This window comes from Siphateles boraxobius, unplaced genomic scaffold (assembly GCF_051911475.1).
Source record: "Siphateles boraxobius isolate OS27281-9 unplaced genomic scaffold, OSU_SipBor_1 41, whole genome shotgun sequence".
NCBI lineage: Eukaryota > Metazoa > Chordata > Actinopteri > Cypriniformes > Leuciscidae > Siphateles > Siphateles boraxobius.
This window is the reverse complement of record NW_027509042.1, coordinates 24,984,679-25,004,328: the sequence shown is the minus strand read 5'-3', so window position 1 is coordinate 25,004,328 and position 19,650 is coordinate 24,984,679. Positions and strand designations below refer to the sequence as shown.

At 49.9% G+C, this 19,650-nt stretch overlaps 1 long non-coding RNA gene across 1 annotated transcript; it reads left to right on the top strand.

The window, feature by feature from the left end:
* Positions 1–19,094: 19,094 nt before the first annotated feature.
* Positions 19,095–19,286, top strand: LOC143707238 (uncharacterized). Its single transcript, XR_013193123.1, has 2 exons — positions 19,095–19,155; positions 19,195–19,286. It is a non-coding gene; the product is annotated as an uncharacterized LOC143707238 (long non-coding RNA).
* The last annotated feature ends 364 nt before the right edge of the window (positions 19,287–19,650 follow it).

Here is a 19,650-nt window from a genome sequence, read left to right as displayed (position 1 = left end):
AGGGAGACAATGCAGCCGAGTCATCATCTCTAGAAGTCAGCTCACCCTCCGATGCTGCAATCGGCGTCCTGTCCTCCAACCGCTGGCCCACCCATTACAGATGGACCAGCAGACAACACAGGAGGCTCCAGTGGTTGCAGTGGAAGGGAGGAGTGAGGAGCCCACAGGGAATGGTTACCGGGCGGGACATCCAACACTATCCTCCGGTCACCCATCCCACACAGCACCCGAGGGTGGGGCATGGTAATGGGGACTCGCTCTCCGCGAACGAAGGCGAGTCTCGCCCTCAACACTGCGACAGTCATGTTCCCACAGTGAAAACATGAGCTGTCCAGAAAAGCTGTCTCAGCGTGCTGTAAGCCAAACACGTGACACAACAGTTGTGACCATCAGAGAGAGACAGGGAACGACCGCACCCAGAAACGCACGGGTGGAATGACATCTTGAAAAAGACGCAAACGCACCCGTGTTGCTCTTTCAGAAAATAGGACCGTCACCAGTGCCGGAGCACACAGGGGAATGACCGCGGCAACACTGAACAGAGAACTGAAACAGTGAAGCACTCAGTTTACCGCCCTCTAACCAGCCATCAACACACACAAACATTTAGAAATTTGTTGCTGTTAAAACAGCAGTTGAGAGCTCAAAGCTCGCGATCACCGCTGCACTCGCGCTGTAGAACACCAGCACTGGGAGAGTCTTCCTGAAGAACACCAACACACTCGCTCGTTGTAGACAACAGCACTCTCAGAGACATCAAACGATCGGCTCCGAAGCGAAAGGCAACTAGTGCGTGCATCCACTTCCGTATTTATACCCGCGCCGCGGGGGCGGAGTGTTTGATGCGAATCACGCACGCCAATTACATTGGCTCGTTCAATAGTACTCGAAGAAGACAGGCTCCCTAGCGTGATCCCATTTCAGTCGCGTCGACTACGTCCGACGTTATCGACTGAAAGGGAACCCTGGTTCCCTGAGAGGGAACGAGACGCTGCGTTCTCCCGCCATACTTCCTTCATGCCCTGATCGACTTGCTTCAGGCTTTTTCAGAAGCTGTCGCGGTCTGTTTTCTGGTGTGCTTTATAGCTTCCTGGTCTATGACGTCACCGCCTATGACGTCTCGCTCTTCCATTGTACTGATTATACACGTGCTTCACGACGCAATCACGCAGAGCGTTCCCACCGCGTCTCAACGCAGCGTCTCGTTCCCTCTCAGGGAACCAGGGTTACATACGTAACCTGAGACGTTTATTTTTTTTTTATTTTTTTTTTTTGCAATTTACACACTCTCAGCCTTACACTTTTTGCAAAACACTACACAGTGTCCTGCAAAATACTAAACATACTTCTCTAAATTAGACACAGAAATCTAACATGATGTCACTTTTTTTTGCCATTTCAAGGCACTGCTTTCCAAAATATCACATGAACCTCTCCTACTCTTTTTCTCTATTTTTGTCTTCTCTTAGCATTCCACATGTTTTTTCTCTCCCACAATTTTCTAATTTTTCTGTCCATTTCATCCTGCTCTACTGTTGCCTTTTTTCAAATTTTGATACATGTAGCTTGGTTAATTTGGACAGAGAGCATCTTTTAATATTGTGTGAACGCACAACGTGCTCTGTGTGTTTGACATTTTTTTACACTTCCGTCTTAAAGGATTAGTTCACTTTTTAAAAAACTTTTGCTGATAATTTACTCACCCCCATGTCATCCAAGATGTCCATGTCTGTCTTTCTTCAGTCGAAAAGAAATTAAGGTTTTTGATGAAAACATTCTAGGATTTTTCTCCATATAATGAACTTCATTGGGTACCAAAGGGTCCAAGGTCCAAATGACAGTTTCAGTGCAGCTTCAAATGGCTTTAAACGACACCAGACGATGCATAAGGGTCTTATCTTGCGAAACGATCGGTCATTTCAAAAATAAATAAAAAAGTTTAAGTTTTATAAGCCCAAATCCTCGCCTTGCTCTGTTCTGTAATGCACGTTCGTGACTCTCCTGTTCTAACTCATTCATCAAAATGAACAAATCTTTTTTCGAGTCATTTTGTTCGTTGAATGCGTTGAATGAACGAAATGACTTGAAAAAAGACTCGTTCAAAACTCGTTAACAAATCTTTTTTCGAGTCATTTCGTTCATTTTGATGAACGAGTTCGAACAGGAGAGTCACGAACGTGCATCACAGAACAGATCCAACTAGGTGAAGAGAAAATCCTTAGGTGTTTTATTTATTTAGTTTTTAGTTTTTCTGAATTGCTAAAACACTGAACCCCATTCTCTGAACCAAATTACCAAGAGCCTAAACCAATTTGTCAAATAAATCACTTTTTCTGTAAAACCTTAAAGGACAAGTTCGGTATTTTACACTTAAAGCCCTGTTTTAAGATCGTTTCTGATGGATAGAAATAGAACGGTTAAGATTAAAATTTGGACAAATGCTACTGTCCCGAGAATTTAGGTTTCTGTTTAGCCCCCTGTTATAAAACCTGTTGGAAAGCATCTTTTGCAGTGATTTTTGTGTGAGCATATCTGTGAACACCCCAGACCACTTGGTGAGTTTCACGTCTTTGTAAACTAAAGTTTAATGTGTTTTATGAATGATTATTCCAGTGCCCCTATGAAACCATTGTGTAGGTGGGGGGGGTTGTGGTGCGGCTGGGTTGCTACCACAGAAACCGAAAATTCTTGGGACAGCAGCATTTGTCCAAATTTCAATCTTAACCATTCTATTTCATCAGAAAGGATCTTAGATCAGGGCTTTAAGTGTAAAATACCGAACTTGTCCTTTAAACATGTTGCAAATCTCATGCACTCTTTATGGCAAAACTCTAAGCACATTCTCACTGACTAAAATGGATATCGCACTGTGAACCATTTGTGTTGCAAAATGCTTTCAACATCATCTTCCTCCACAGGCAGGCAACTAAAACACTGTTGTCATCGTTTATACACAAAGACTCAAAATTGTTCACACTTGTTTCTAATGATGTGATCAAACCAACTGTACAAAATAAGCCAGCTCAGAGTGCACAGGTGACACAGGTTCACTGAATGTTGATACGAACAATAGATGGAAACAATCTGAAAAGAAGAGTACAAGTAAGATGGTCGAGGAATAAGGTGAATAAATTGAATAAATTGTACACTGCAAGTATAGTATTATACTGAATATTACTAAATGTCTGTATATTCAGCACTTGCATACTGTAAAATTACAGAAGTCCAACTGCAAATGCCAAAAAGGTTTTAAAAAAAAACTAAATGAAAAGCATGTTACAGTAGACTCAAAAGAGTTGTGCAACTGAAAAATCAAAGTCAGCGAGAGATTCATTCTGCCTCGGCATCATGTCTTTGTGATGGGTCTAGCCTGAGGACTTTGTCCACATCACAGGCAATGATGTCTCTTGCCAGGTAAAGGTAAAAACCCACTAGTGACCCAGATCCAGCGTTGACAACACTGTCCAAACCTTGCTCTTTCTCGTCCTCAGCCTCTTCATACTGTAAGTTGCGATTAACTTTTTTTTACGTTATTGAAAAATTGGTTTACTGAGTTAAAATTCTTTTGTTTGTGTGTGTGTACAGGTTTATATTACTTTGTGGAGACCAAATTGTGGGGACACAAGCGTAGTACAACCTGAGATCACCTACATTGTGGGGACCAGCCAGCGGTCCTCGCGAGGGAAAGGCATTAATAAACATACTAAATGTTGTTGTTTTTTTATGTAAAAATGCTGAAAGTTTTCTGTGGTGGGGAGGTTTAGGGTAGGGTTATACTTAGAACATATATAGAATATACAGTTTGTACAGTATAAAAAAAGCCTGTCCACACCTTGCTCTTTCTCATCCCTCATGCTCTTCCTACTGGAAGTTGCGATTACTATACTTTTTTTCCATTATTGAAAAATTGGTTTAGTGAGTTACAAAATATTCTTTTTTTTAACTGCATGCTTTGGATTCTGTGTTTTTTTCCCTCTTTTTCTTTTTTTTGATGTAGTGTCTTGTAAAGATCTGTAGAGTCAATATTTTACAGGTATTACACAAATAAAATGGTTTTGAGGCAATTGTTTGATTTTGCCAGAAGAGTCCGATGTTATCTGAATGTAGTCTGAGGATTTGGTTTTGTGTTTAGAAAGTGGGCGATGGTTTCTAGAAATGTGTTTTAGCAATTCAGAAGAACGTCTCAGGTTACTATTGTAACCATAGTTCCCTGAGAACAGGGAACGAGACGATGCGTCCATCGACGCCATGGGAACGCCCCCAGCGTGACTGCGTCTGAAGCATCTATGTCAACTAGTCCAATGGAAAGAATGAGCGTCACGGGCGGGTGACGTCATGACCAGGATATGATAAAAGCACATCCGGTGCAAACCGGCATTAGCTTCGAAAATTGCCGAAGCAAGCCGATCACAGGGATGCAGGAAGTATGGCAGGGTGACGCATCGTCTCGTTCCCTGTTCTCAGGGAACTATGGTTACAATAGTAACCTGAGACGTTCCCTTACGAAGGGAACTCAACGATGCGTCCATCGACGCCATGGGAACGAGAATACCCAAAGCGCCAGACTTTCAAATGCCTGAGTGTCAGCCTGTTGTCACACTGCACCAAGCACCTGGGATCCTGGGGCAGCATCCAGGTCCAAGCTGTAAAACCTCATGAATGTGAGCGGTGAGGACCAGCCCGCCGCATCACAAACGTCTTGGAGAGAACTCCAGATAATACGCTTAGAAGCCATACTCCTAGTGGAATGAGCCCTGACCACCAAATGGTTGGCCAGAAGACTCACAAGCAAGAAGAATAGTCTCGACTATCTATATGCTCAATAGGTTGGATTTTCTCGACAGAGAAGTCCGATGAACATAAGTGTCCAGTGCTCGCACTGGCACAAGAGGTTCAGCTTTTCCTGGTCCGAAAAATGGGGGAGGACAGAAACCTGCAGCACAATAGGCCTCGGAATAATGGTAGGCACCTTTGGAACATATCCATGTTTCGGGTAAGATTGCCTTGGCCATCCCGGTGCACTCAAGGCAGGTGGGGACCGAAAGGGCCTGAAGGTCTGACTCTTATAGGGACGAAATAGCTAGCAGAAAATAGTCTTAAAAGAAAGGAACTTCTCTGAGACCAAATCTAAGGGCTCGAAGGGAGCCCCAGATAGGCCTTCTAGAACTATTGCAAGGTCCCAAGCCAGCACCTTATTGCAAGTTGCATGCCTCAGCCTCAAAGTGCCACGAAGGAAACGAGTGATCAGGGGGTCTCGACCCAAAAATGTACTACCCACCAGGGCGTGGAAAGCCGCAATGGCCGCCACACATATTATACCTTAAGCGTGGAAGGACATAGACCTGATACAAAGCGTTCTTGCAGAAACTCGAATACTGTGTTTACTGAACAGTTAACAGGATCCCACTGACGCTGGTAACACCAAGAAGTGAAAAACTCTCGAAATAGTGAATATAGTTTCCACGTAGCGGGAGCTCTGGAGCTTAGAATGGTCTAAACAACCTCGGTTGAGAGACCACTCTCTATGAGTTGGGCCCCCTCAGAGGCCAAACCCACAGTTCCCAAATCCCCTGCCGGGGGTGCAATATTGCATCCCCTGCCTGAGACAGAAGGTCTCTCCTGATCGGGACCTCCAAGGGAGGTCCGTCGAGGAGAAAAATTAGGTCCGCAAACCAAATTCAGCTCGGCCAGGGTGGTGCTACTAAATAGGCTTATTCCATCCTGGCGGATTCACTCCAGAACTCCTGGGAGCAGAGCAACGGAGGGAAATGCGTACAGACGTAGCCTCGGCCACGTCTGCACCATAGCATCCAGCCCCGAGGGGACTGGTTGAGTGAGGGATAACCAGAGTGGACAGTGCGTCGTATGCTGAGACGAGAACAAATCCACTTCTGCCTGGCCGTAAAACTCCCATATTTGCTCCACCGCCTTGGGGTGGAGTCCCCTGGCCTCAGCCCCTGCCTCGACAGGGTGTCTGCTCCAATATTCTGGCCCCCCCGGAATATACACTGCCCTCAGACAGAGTAATTTCTTGAGGGACCAAAATAAGAGGCCACCAACGTGTTGTCTGTGGGTCAAGAACCAGAGTTTCCTCCATATAACCAAGGCGCAGGGATACTGCCGCGTGATCTTGATCGTAAGGAGTGGGTTTCCCCTCAGGGAGAACCCTCTGGTCCTGAGCCACCTCTGTAAAGGTCTCACGTACAGCAGGTCAAAGGGTATCACATTGGACGCTGCTGCCCTGAGGCCTAACAGTCACTGTTCCAGAACAACACATGATGGCCCCTCAGGTCTGGGAGGAGATGTCTCAACACATTGAAGACGACCATCATCTCTAGGCAATTCATGTGCCAAGAGAGATGATGACTCCTCCACAAGCCCTGAGCTGAGCGGCCTTCCAATACCGCTCCCCAGCCGGTGAGGGAAGCATCTGTCGAGATCACAACTCGATGGCAAAGAGCTCCCAACACCGGACCCTGGGTTAAGAACCAGTGTTTCCTCCATATAACCAAGGTGCGGAGACACCGCCGCGTGATCTTGATCATACGAAGTGGGTTTCCCCTCGGGGAGAACCCTCTGGTCCTGAGCCACCACTGTAAAGGTCTCATGTACAGCAGGCCAAAAGTTATCCCGTTGAACGCTGCTGTCACAAGACCCAACAGTCTCTCTAACTGTTTTACAGTGCGTGACTGGCCTAGCCTCAGCTCTTTTGTGGCTGTTAGGATAGCAGCTACACGAACGGGCGACAGAGTGGCCCGCATCGTCACTGAATCCCATACCACACCAAGGAAAGTGGTTCTCTGTACTGGAGAAAGCACACTCTTCTTGGCATTGAGCCTCAACCCCAACATCTGCATAGGAGCGAGAACGACACCTCGGTGCCGAACCGCTAACTGTTCTGATTCCGCTAGAATCAGCCAGTCATCTATGCAATTCAGAATGCATATGCACTGCAGCCTGGCGGGGCCAGAGCTGCGTCTACACGCTTCGTGAATGTGCGGGGTGATAGAGCTAGACCGAAAGGAAGTGCCTGATACTGGTGTTCTTTGCCCCAAAGAAAACCTCAGGAACCTCCTGTGCTGAGGGAGGATGGAGATATGGAAGTATGCGTCTTTTAGATCTATCGTGACAAACCAGTCCTCGGATCTGATTTGAGTCACGATCTGTTTGAGTGTCTGCATTTTGGACTTGAGTTCCAGCACCAAACACTCCAACAGACGAAGATCTAGTATGTGACGCAGCTCTCCATCCTTTTTTGGAACAATGAGATAACGACTGTAAAGACCCGACGCAATGTCGGGTGAGTACACCTGCTCTATAGCTTTCTTTGCTAACAGGGCCTTTACCTCTTGCTCCATTACCAGAGCCTGCTCGGAATGCACTAACGTGAGCAACACCCCGTTGTAGCCTGGAGGACGAGAACCAAATCTGCCTCTTACTACTAACTGCAGGACCCATAGAGATATATTTGGCAGTAGCTTCCGCGCTGCCAGAAAATCTACCAAGGGAACCAGCCCCTCGAGGCTGGCCTCTGGTGTAATAAAGACAGCCAGTTCGGGGACCTGAAGCATACTGGCAGGAACCACCCGAACTGACTGTTTTCGAACCCCCCTCAGAGGGCGCATTCCGACGCAATGTCGAGTTGACGCTGCGCCAGAAGCTCGCTGGAGACCGCTGCGCCCCGAAGCACCAAGGGTGGCGGGGTTGGCAGGACGGTCCCCTGAGGGCACCGAGATGGAAAGGGCACCGTATAATGAGGTGTACACCATTCCACCCCGGTTGGGGCTGCCCTCACCGGTCTGACGCCGGTGGCGCCAGACCTTTTCTTTTGAGCCGCAGCCTTCTCAGCGTGAAGAACGGTCCTCGGATCCGGCTTCTGCTTTGAAGGCTTTGGCTGCTGTGTTGTGTATGAGAAACTAGACGGCTGGAGCTGCTCACGCCCAGCAGCCCCAGGGGGTTGGACATAGCGAGGGAGAGATTATCTTGTATCTTTCTCTATGATTTCCATCAAATTGAGCCAGAGGTGTCTCTCAGTGACCACAAGGGCTGCCATCCCTGAGAGATAAATCTGTGGCCCGACGGAGTTCTCAAACCCAATCGGGCCAAACTCCCTCACTTCTGTCCAAATACCGCAGCAGGTCAGCCTGATATGCTTGTAGCACTGCTATGGTGTGCAAGCAGGCCCATGCTAGACCCACTGCCATATATGCTTTTCCCACTAGATTAAAAAATAGTTTTCTTTAATGGTTTAGTGAGAGAAGCCGACGCCTTCAGGTACGATACTGAACCGGGAGACAGATAGCTCGCAAGCGTCTGTTCTACCCGGGGTATTGCCCCATAGCCATACCCTCTTAACCCCCAAATATCTGAATATACATGAATGTGGGGGCTAAAAGACAAGAGGAGTAAGGCTTTTTCCATGATCTAGACAGCTCGCTGTGCAGATCGGGAAAAATGGAAGGCCCCGTGATGGAGGTGGAAAAATAGAGGGAAGGAAACTCGTTTAATCTATTTTATTTTTAGGACGAGTGCCCCCTTATTTCTGCTGGCCATAAATATTTAATTTATCTACAGACTTAGTAAACACTTCCACCAGCTTATTATTTTTATATATATTTTTTATATATATTCACTTTATTTTATATATAATATATAAACTATCATATATATATATATATAGGCTATATATATTTGTCATACGCTGGGGAAAGAGATGGCAAATTCACTTCCCCCATGATTGTGTCACTTTCAATGCCCAGCACATCTACCTCCTCGGAGGTAGAGCACTGAAGCATTGATTTCTCTCTCTCCCCGGGCAGAAGAGACCGCAGCGCGGGTTTTACAGTGCGTGACTGGCCTAGCCTCAGCTCTTTTGTGGCTGTTAGGATAGCAGCTACACGAACGGGCGACAGAGTGGCCCGCATCGTCACTGAATCCCATACCACACCAAGGAAAGTGGTTCTCTGTACTGGAGAAAGCACACTCTTCTTGGCATTGAGCCTCAACCCCAACATCTGCATAGGAGCGAGAACGACACCTCGGTGCCGAACCGCTAACTGTTCTGATTCCGCTAGAATCAGCCAGTCATCTATGCAATTCAGAATGCATATGCACTGCAGCCTGGCGGGGCCAGAGCTGCGTCTACACGCTTCGTGAATGTGCGGGGTGATAGAGCTAGACCGAAAGGAAGTGCCTGATACTGGTGTTCTTTGCCCCAAAGAAAACCTCAGGAACCTCCTGTGCTGAGGGAGGATGGAGATATGGAAGTATGCGTCTTTTAGATCTATCGTGACAAACCAGTCCTCGGATCTGATTTGAGTCACGATCTGTTTGAGTGTCTGCATTTTGGACTTGAGTTCCAGCACCAAACACTCCAACAGACGAAGATCTAGTATGTGACGCAGCTCTCCATCCTTTTTTGGAACAATGAGATAACGACTGTAAAGACCCGACGCAATGTCGGGTGAGTACACCTGCTCTATAGCTTTCTTTGCTAACAGGGCCTTTACCTCTTGCTCCATTACCAGAGCCTGCTCGGAATGCACTAACGTGAGCAACACCCCGTTGTAGCCTGGAGGACGAGAACCAAATCTGCCTCTTACTACTAACTGCAGGACCCATAGAGATATATTTGGCAGTAGCTTCCGCGCTGCCAGAAAATCTACCAAGGGAACCAGCCCCTCGAGGCTGGCCTCTGGTGTAATAAAGACAGCCAGTTCGGGGACCTGAAGCATACTGGCAGGAACCACCCGAACTGACTGTTTTCGAACCCCCCTCAGAGGGCGCATTCCGACGCAATGTCGAGTTGACGCTGCGCCAGAAGCTCGCTGGAGACCGCTGCGCCCCGAAGCACCAAGGGTGGCGGGGTTGGCAGGACGGTCCCCTGAGGGCACCGAGATGGAAAGGGCACCGTATAATGAGGTGTACACCATTCCACCCCGGTTGGGGCTGCCCTCACCGGTCTGACGCCGGTGGCGCCAGACCTTTTCTTTTGAGCCGCAGCCTTCTCAGCGTGAAGAACGGTCCTCGGATCCGGCTTCTGCTTTGAAGGCTTTGGCTGCTGTGTTGTGTATGAGAAACTAGACGGCTGGAGCTGCTCACGCCCAGCAGCCCCAGGGGGTTGGACATAGCGAGGGAGAGATTATCTTGTATCTTTCTCTATGATTTCCATCAAATTGAGCCAGAGGTGTCTCTCAGTGACCACAAGGGCTGCCATCCCTGAGAGATAAATCTGTGGCCCGACGGAGTTCTCAAACCCAATCGGGCCAAACTCCCTCACTTCTGTCCAAATACCGCAGCAGGTCAGCCTGATATGCTTGTAGCACTGCTATGGTGTGCAAGCAGGCCCATGCTAGACCCACTGCCATATATGCTTTTCCCACTAGATTAAAAAATAGTTTTCTTTAATGGTTTAGTGAGAGAAGCCGACGCCTTCAGGTACGATACTGAACCGGGAGACAGATAGCTCGCAAGCGTCTGTTCTACCCGGGGTATTGCCCCATAGCCATACCCTCTTAACCCCCAAATATCTGAATATACATGAATGTGGGGGCTAAAAGACAAGAGGAGTAAGGCTTTTTCCATGATCTAGACAGCTCGCTGTGCAGATCGGGAAAAATGGAAGGCCCCGTGATGGAGGTGGAAAAATAGAGGGAAGGAAACTCGTTTAATCTATTTTATTTTTAGGACGAGTGCCCCCTTATTTCTGCTGGCCATAAATATTTAATTTATCTACAGACTTAGTAAACACTTCCACCAGCTTATTATTTTTATATATATTTTTTATATATATTCACTTTATTTTATATATAATATATAAACTATCATATATATATATATATAGGCTATATATATTTGTCATACGCTGGGGAAAGAGATGGCAAATTCACTTCCCCCATGATTGTGTCACTTTCAATGCCCAGCACATCTACCTCCTCGGAGGTAGAGCACTGAAGCATTGATTTCTCTCTCTCCCCGGGCAGAAGAGACCGCAGCGCGGGCTTCCGAGACCGGCGAGAGAGCACTGGATCCCTCTTGGAAAGGGAGGAGATAAGATCCGCGGACCCGTCTCCAACCCCGTAAAGAGATCCTATTCGCGATCCACAGGAATGCATTCTCCGCGCTGCCTCGGCAGACGCGGGACCTGTCACCCTGAGAATTGCGAGCCCGGCCACTTTCCTCGAAAAGTGACAGGCGGGAGCGGAGCATGCGAAGCGAAAGCTTCTCACAATGTTGGCAATCAGCCCCCTCGGAGGCTGATACCGCATGCTCTACTCCCAAACCCATCACACAAAGCTCGTGTGTGTCCCTACTCGTTAAATAGCGCGAGCAGGGAGAACACAGAGTTTGTGCAATTGTTTAGTTTCCATAAATATATATATATCAGACAGACAACAGTAAATATAACAGACAGTTTGACACAGATCGCTTGCTGAGGCAACAGAAGCTAATGCCGGTTTGCACCGGATGTGCTTTTATCATATCCTGGTCATGACGTCACCCGCCCGTGACGCTCATTCCTTCCATTGGACTAGTTGACATAGATGCTTCAGACGCAGTCACGCTGGGGGCGTTCCCATGGCGTCGATGGACGCATCGTTGAGTTCCCTTCGTAAGGGAACTGTAATTAACGCTTTCGTTTTGTATCCACAAATGTTTTTGTTCATGTATTATATTGAATTTAGAATATATTCAGATTTTCAGTGCAAAATGCAACCTTTGTAAATGCATGGATTTATTGAATGCATGGTTTTACACTGTGGAGAGAAATAAATATGTTCATCAATGTGCAGTACTGGTCTTGTTTTGTTTGGTCAACATATGTACTTTACTCTAAATTATGTTTTATTAACAAAGTTCGGGAGGAACAAGTTCAAATCATCTATCCAATCATCACATCATTTCAACCATCACGTCATTCCAACTAGCTGTCAACAAGAAGTAGCTAATCAACATGTCTACCTAATCAGCAAATGATTGGAGGCCTATATATACACAGTCAGTATTCACGACAGTATTCAGCATCCCTCCACCACCTCGTCTCATCACACTCGCCTGGTTACTTTAATAACCAGAAATATGGGGGAGGAGTACTCTAGGTTTGGGCCTAATTCCGAGCTCGGAGCCCTCCCCTTGGACAGCACTATAAAAGCACTATATAAGCATACTATTTTACTCTGATCTGATTATTTTTAAGTGTAAACTCATGAACTTCTGGAAAAATCAAACCCAGACTGCATCGTTAGAATTGTGACAAGTGTTTAAGATTGAGCAAAGCAGTGTGTAAGTGGTTCAAACAGAATCAGATTGTATGAACCATGTGTGTGCCATAAATTGTGTGTCAAAATGGGTTTTTTTGTAATGAGATGTAATTCATTAACTTAATCACTATCCTTCAACTACAAGCATGTGACAAGCTTAAAAATAACATTTTTAAGGATAATAATCAAGCTGCATGCTGAGTATCCTGTTTCTTTTTCAGATGCGTGTGAGTATGTGCAGGTTTACATTACTTTGTGGGGACCAAATGTCCCCACAAGCGTAGTAAAACCTGAGATTATCTAGATGGGAAAAACCCAGCGGTCCCAACGAGGGAAAGGCATTAATAAAGAATTATGTTTTGTTTTTGTTTTTTTGAAAATGTAAAAAATGCAGAAAGTTTTCTTTGATGGGGAGGTTTAGGGTTATACATAGAACATAGAACGTCCTGGTTGCGTATGCAACCCACCGTTCCCTGAAGGAGGGAACGGAGGACGTAGTCGACGCGACTGAAATGGGATCACGCTAGGGAGCCTATCGTCTTCGAGTATTATTGAACGAGCCAATACACATTGGCGTGCGAGATTTGCATCTCACACTCCGCCCCGCAGCGCGGGTATAAATACGGAAGGGGATGCACGCACCATTTGCTTTTCGCTGAGGAGCCGAGCGTAACTCGGAGTCAGCGGTGGTCCAGCGGTAGTGGCAAGGGGACTACGTCCTCCGTTCCCTCCTTCAGGGAACGGTGGGTTGCATACGCAACCAGGACGTTCCCTTTCAGTCGATAACGTCGGACGTAGTCGACGCGACTGAAATGGGATCAACCATTGAACACGCCACTAACGCTGCCACCTTCCAGTGCCTAGACAAAAGCCTTCTGATCCTCCCGACGTTCTAGCGGAAAAGGACAGGGCTTAGGCCAGGAAGTCGCTGCTGTTCCACAAGACCCACTCAGTTAGACTTGGTAACACTGGGAAAGCGTGCCCAACATTGGAAGGAAGGGACGCTGCGGAGCCCAACCAACCCGAAAGGGGGGGGGGAAATACACATATGAACTGGGAGGAGAGCCGGGCAGTATAACATATGGAATGTCACTGGGGTGGCTCCAGCCTAGAGAGGGGGGAGACACACCAATTTACAGTGACGGCAGGACTCTGCCAAGGGAAAGACACGGGCTCACCTTGGGGAGCCGTATCGTGGAAGAATACACATATGGGGTCGCCGTAGGGACCGCAACATATGGACCCAGCCTAACACAGGTTCCACACTGCATACGAGTGGTAGGCCTAACACCAGACGTTCCGCCACGTCCGACGTTGGGGGGGGTACGGAGGAGCTCAACAGGTTCCGGACAAGGGAATTCCACCGGAGCGAAATGGCGCACGTATCCGGTCCGTAAGAGGGGAATGGCGCAGCAAGCCGACACTGAACCGGGGCTCACGGTGTTACTGGCTTCTATGAGAAGAGAGCACACGGGAAGCAACCGGCTCGACACGTAGGCTATAGAATCTAGCAAATGTATTAGGTGTCGCCCAGCCCGCAGCTCTACAGACATCTGTCAGCGAGGCACCCTGCGCCAACGCCCAAGAAGCGGCAACACTCCTTGTGGAGTGAGCTCGCAGTCCGGGGGGACAGGGTTCACCTTGGGACTCATACGCCAAGATGATGGCATCCACTATCCAGTGGGCCAACCTCTGCTTGGAGACAGCCTTTCCCTTCCGCTGTCCTCCATAACAGACGAAGAGCTGCTCTGAGGTCCTAAAGCTTTGCGTTCTGTCCACGTACAAGCGCAGGGCGCGAACGGGGCAGAGAAAAGCCAGGGCTGGGTCTGCCTCCTCCGGGGGCAGCGCTTGCAGGTTCACCACCTGGTCCCGAAAGGGGGTGGTAGGAACCTTGGGCACATATCCAGGCCGGGGTCTCAGGATAACGTGAGAGTTAGACGGCCCGAATTCCAGGCACGATTCGCTGACCGAAAATGCGTGCAGGTCCCCTACCCTCTTGATGGAGGCCAAAGCAAGTAGGAGAACTGTCTTTTGGGACAGAATTTTTAACTCTGCTACCTGCAAAGGCTCGAAGGGCGGTCTCTGCAGTGCGGTTAGCACCAGAGATAAGTCCCAAGAGGGTATAGAGGGGGGGCGAGGCGGATTCAACCTCCTCGCTCCCCTCAGGAACCTGACGATCAAGTCATGCTTCCCCAGGGATTTCCCGTCTACTGCATCGTGATGTGCGGCAATAGCGGCGACATACACTTTGAGGGTGGAGGGGGACAGCCGACGCTCCAAAGCCTCTTGCAGGAAAGAAAGCACGGAAATGACCGAACACCTTCGGGGGTCTTCTCCTTGAGAAGCACACCACTCAACGAACAGTTTCCACTTCAGGGAGTAAGCAAGCCTCGTAGAGGGGCCTCTCGCTGACGTGATGGTATCTACGACTGCCTGTGGTAGACTACCTAAAACCTCCGCGTCCCGTCCAGGGACCACACATGGAGTCTCCAATAGTCTGGACGCGGGTGCCATATGGTGCCCCGTCCCTGAGAGAGTAGGTCCTCTCTCAGAGGAATAGGCCAGGGAGGAGCTGTCGAGAGGAGAAAAAGTTCGGGGAACCAGGTTCGGTTGGGCCAATAAGGGGCAACTAGCAAAACCTGCTCCTCTTCCTCCCTGACTTTGCACAGTAGTTGTGCAATAAGGCTCACTGGGGGAAACGCATACTTGCGGAGGCCCCGGGGCCAGCTGTGAGCCAGTGCATCCGTTTCGAGGGAATAAAACAACTGGCAATGGGACGAGTCCGGAGAGGCAAACAGATCTATCTGTGCGGCCCCGAAGTGGTCCCATATCAGCTGGACCGCCTGGGGATGGAGCCGCCATTCTCCCGAGGCCACAATCTGTCGTGAGAGCTCGTCGGCGGCACGATTGAGCAGGCCAGGGATGTGAACGGCACGAAGCGACCTCAGATGCTTCTGACCCCATAGGAGGAGGTGGCGGGCGAGTTGTGACATGCGGCGGGAACGTAGACCACCTTGGCGGTTGATGTACGCAACGGCCGCAGTGCTGTCCGTCCGGACCAGTACGTGCCTGCCGAGCAGCGTCGTCCTGAGGCGTCTCAAAGCAAGGAGTACTGCTAACAACTCGAGGCAGTTGATGTGCCAATGCAGGTGGGACCCCGTCCAGGTGCCAGCTACTGCATGCCCGTTGTACGTGGCCCCCCAGCCAGTGTTGGAGGCGTCTGTGAAGACCACAGCATGCCTGGACACTTGTTCTAGGGACACACCGGCCCGGAGAAACGAAAGGTCCGACCACGGGCTGAAGGTTTGGAGGCAGGCCGCGGTGATTCTCACAGGGAGCGTGCCTCTCCGCCACGCCCACCTCGGGACTCGGTCGCGAAGCCAGTGCTGGAGTGGTCTCATATGAAGCAGGCCGAGCGGCGTAACTGCGGCTGCGGCTGCCATATGCCCCAGGAGCCTCTGAAACTGTTTCAGAAAAACCACTGTTCTGCTCTTGATAAAATTCAGGCAGTTCAGCACCGACCGGGCGCGATCCTCTGTGAGGCGCGCCGTGTGTTGGACCGAGTCCAGCTCCAAACCGAGAAAAGAGATCCTCTGCACAGGGACGAGTTTGCTCTTCTCCCAGTTGACCTGAAGACCCAGCTGGCTGATGTGCTGGAGCAGCAAATCCCTGTGTTCGCATAACAGCTCCCGAGACTGCGCTAGTATCAGCCAGTCGTCGAGATAGTTGAGAACGCGAACGCCCTGCTCTCTCATGGGAGCGAGGGCTGCCTCCGTAACTTTCATAAAGACACGGGGTGACAGGGCCAGCCCGAAGGGTAAGACTTTGTACTGATACGCCTGACCCTCGAACGCGAAACGCAGGAATGGCCTGTGTCGCGGCAGGATGGAGACATGAAAGTACGCGTCCTTCAGGTCGATCGCTGCAAACCAATCCTGGGGACGGACACATTGGAAGATGCGTTTCTGCGTCAGCATTCTGAACGGGAGCTTGTGAAGGGCCCGATTCAGGACTCGCAGGTCCAGGATTGTTCGTAACCCACCCCCTTTCTTGGGTATAATGAAGTACGGGCTGTAAAAGCCGGCCTTCATATCGGCTACCGACACCGGCTCTATCGCGTCCTTCGCCAGCAGGACCGCGATCTCCGCGCGCATGACAGGAGCAGATTCGCTCGACACTGAAGTGTGGCGAATGCCACTGTACCTGGGCGGACTCCGGCGGAACTGAATCGTGTAGCCGAGCCTGATGGTACGGAGGAGGCAGCCGGAATGGTTAGAGAGCACTTTCCAGGCCTCGACGAACCGAACCAGGGGGACCAAGGGTAACACAGGCATACCCGGGGTGGGGCAGCGCGGTGGAGGGCAGGGACCTGGCTCGGAAGGCCCGTGGGCGGCCCGAAGCGGGGTCTGAGTGAGCCGTGCTGCACTTACCTGTCTCCACGGGGCAACAGAGGACGGGAGAGAAGGCGGATGACCGGGTCCTCGACCGCCTCGTGTTGCGGGCTGGCGAACAAGAGGGGGCTGGGGGGAGCAAGGCTGTTCCACATGGTCGCAAGCCGCCAGCCTCGCCCTCTTGGGACCCAGGGACGGAGAAATTCGCTCTTCTGACAATTGGGGTACCACTGGACTCCGGAGAACCAATGGTGGAACGGTAACCATCTGAAGAGCTAGTCCCCCCATCCCTGGGTGGCCTGTCTCAGGAACATTTCTGACACTCGCCCCCTGGCTGGGCGGTGACTGAGACAGACTGGGCGGCCTGCCTGCTGCTGGTTCTACGCTGGGGCCTGGGTGAAGGCTGTTGCGGAGACCCCGCGGAACCGGAGGCAGCGGCAGGGGGGCGCCCTCGGCGACGAACGGGCGGAGGGACTATCTCCGGCGGCAGGGTGGAGGCAACAGCGGGCCGCCGGGATAGGGTGTGTCGGGGAGCCTCCGTCCGAACCTGGGTGGCAGAGAACTGTTGGGCGCAGCTCTCCGCCACGTCGCCGAACAACCCAACCTGGGAAATTGGGGAGTCCAGGAACCGAACCTTGTCCGCATCCGCCATCTCAACCAGGCTGAGCCAACGATGGCGTTCCTGGACCACCAAAGTGGACATCGCTAGACCGACCGCACACGCCGCGACACTCGTACCCCGGAGGGCGAGGTCAGTGGCGGTGCGGAGCTCACTCACGAGCGCCCGGTCCAAACTACCCTCGTGCATGTCCATGAGTGTTTTGGCCTGGTAGACCTGCCACAACGCCAAGGCATGCAAAGAGGAAGCGGCTTGCCCGCAAGCTCTGTAAGCTCTGACCGCCAATCCTGACGCGAACTCACAGGCCCGCGAGGGGAAACAAGGATCCCCCACCCAGGATGCAGCGGCCGTTGGACATAAAAGAGTCGCAACAGACCGCTCCACTGGAGGGATAGCCTCATAACCCTTCACCGCTCCTCCGACAAGGGTAGTGAGGGAGGAAGAACTACTCAAGTCGTTTTCAGCAGTAAAAGGTGCCGTCCACGACCAAGTAAGCTCTTCATGCACTTCGGGAAAGAAGGGCACTGGGGCGGCGGGCTGAGAACCAGCACGGCCCGCCCCGAGATACCAATCATCCAACCGAGACTGACCAGGACACGGTGGAGGGTTCCACTCGAGCCCGACAGCCTCGGCGGCCCGTTTCAGCATAGCTGATAACTCTGGATCCGGCTCGGGCAACATTGAACTCCCGGAGGGAGACAACGCAGCCGAGTCGTCATCTCCAGACATCAGCTCACCCTCCGATGCTGCAATCGACATCCTGTCCCCCAGGGGAGCCCCGAGTGGAACCGCTGGCCCACCCATTACAGATGAACCAGCAGATAACACCGGAGGCTCCAATGGTAGCAGTGGAAGGGAGGGGTGAGGAGCCCACAGGGAATGGTTACCGGGCGGGACATCCAACACTACCCTCCGGTCACCCATCCCATGCAGCACCCGGGGGTGGGGCATGGCAATGGGGACTCGCTCTCCGCGGACGAAGGCGAGTCTCGCCCTCAACACTGCGACAGTCATGTTCCCACAGTGAAAACATGAGCTGTCCACAAAAGCTGCCTCAGCGTGCTGTAAGCCCAAACACGTGATACAACAATTGTGACCATCAGAGAGAGACAGGGAACGACCGCACCCAGAAACGCACGGGCGGAATGACATCTTGAAAAAGACGCAAACGCACCCGTGTTGCTCTTTTAGGAAGTGAAAACCTCTCACCAGTGCCGGAGCACACAGGGGAATGACCGCGGCAACACTGACACAGGAATGGTGCACCCTGTGCCAGTGAAGCACTCACTTTCTCGCCCTCAACCGACCGTCAGACAAACAAACACAAACAGAAATTTGGTTGCTGTGAAAACAGCAGTTGAGAGCTTGAAGCTCGCGATCACCGCTGCACTCGCGCTGTAACCACCGACACCAGGAGAGACTTCCCAAAGAAGCGCCGACACACTCGCTCGTTGTACAACAACACTCTTCAGATCCAGACATGAAGCTCGGCTCCGAAGCGAAAGGCAAATGGTGCGTGCATCCCCTTCCGTATTTATACCCGCGCTGCGGGGCGGAGTGTGAGATGCAAATCTCGCACGCCAATGTGTATTGGCTCGTTCAATAATACTCGAAGACGATAGGCTCCCTAGCGTGATCCCATTTCAGTGGCGTCGACTACGTCCGACGTTATCGACTGAAAGGGAACATATATATGTATATATATGTGTGTATGTATATGTGTATATGTATATGTATATGTGTATATGTATATGTATTTGTGTATATGTATATACAGTATTTATATATATATATATATATATATATACATGTATATATATATATATATATATATAGTTTTATTTATTTACAGGGGCAATGCACATTAATAAACATAAATGTAAACGTGCCAGAGTTAGCCCAAAAGGCTATTTTTCATCCGTAGACCCTTGACAGAATGTTAAACAGTCACCCTAAAAACAGAGACAGAGCATCACACATATACACATCATAAAAAATAAAAATAAATAAAATAAATGTATATTATCTAAAACAAAATAAACATGAGAGAAAGGAAAGAGAGAGAGAAAGAGAAAGATGGCAACACAAGAGAGCAACAAAGCCAAGAACAATTGGTACAAATAAGTCTATTGTCAAGAATACAATTCTAATGTTGACATTGCTGAATTGTCAGTAACCATTTTTTAAGATGAGACTGAAAAAAACCTAAAGCATGTGATCGTCTAATTGTTGATGGGATGGAGTTCCATTCCCTTGCAGCTTTGACCGAAAACACAGACTGGCTAAAGTTACTTCTTTTGAGAGGGATAATACAGTCCCCTCTTTCCCCACCCCTTGTAGATCGATGAGCAGTTGTTCTAATGTTCACAAACCTTTTTAG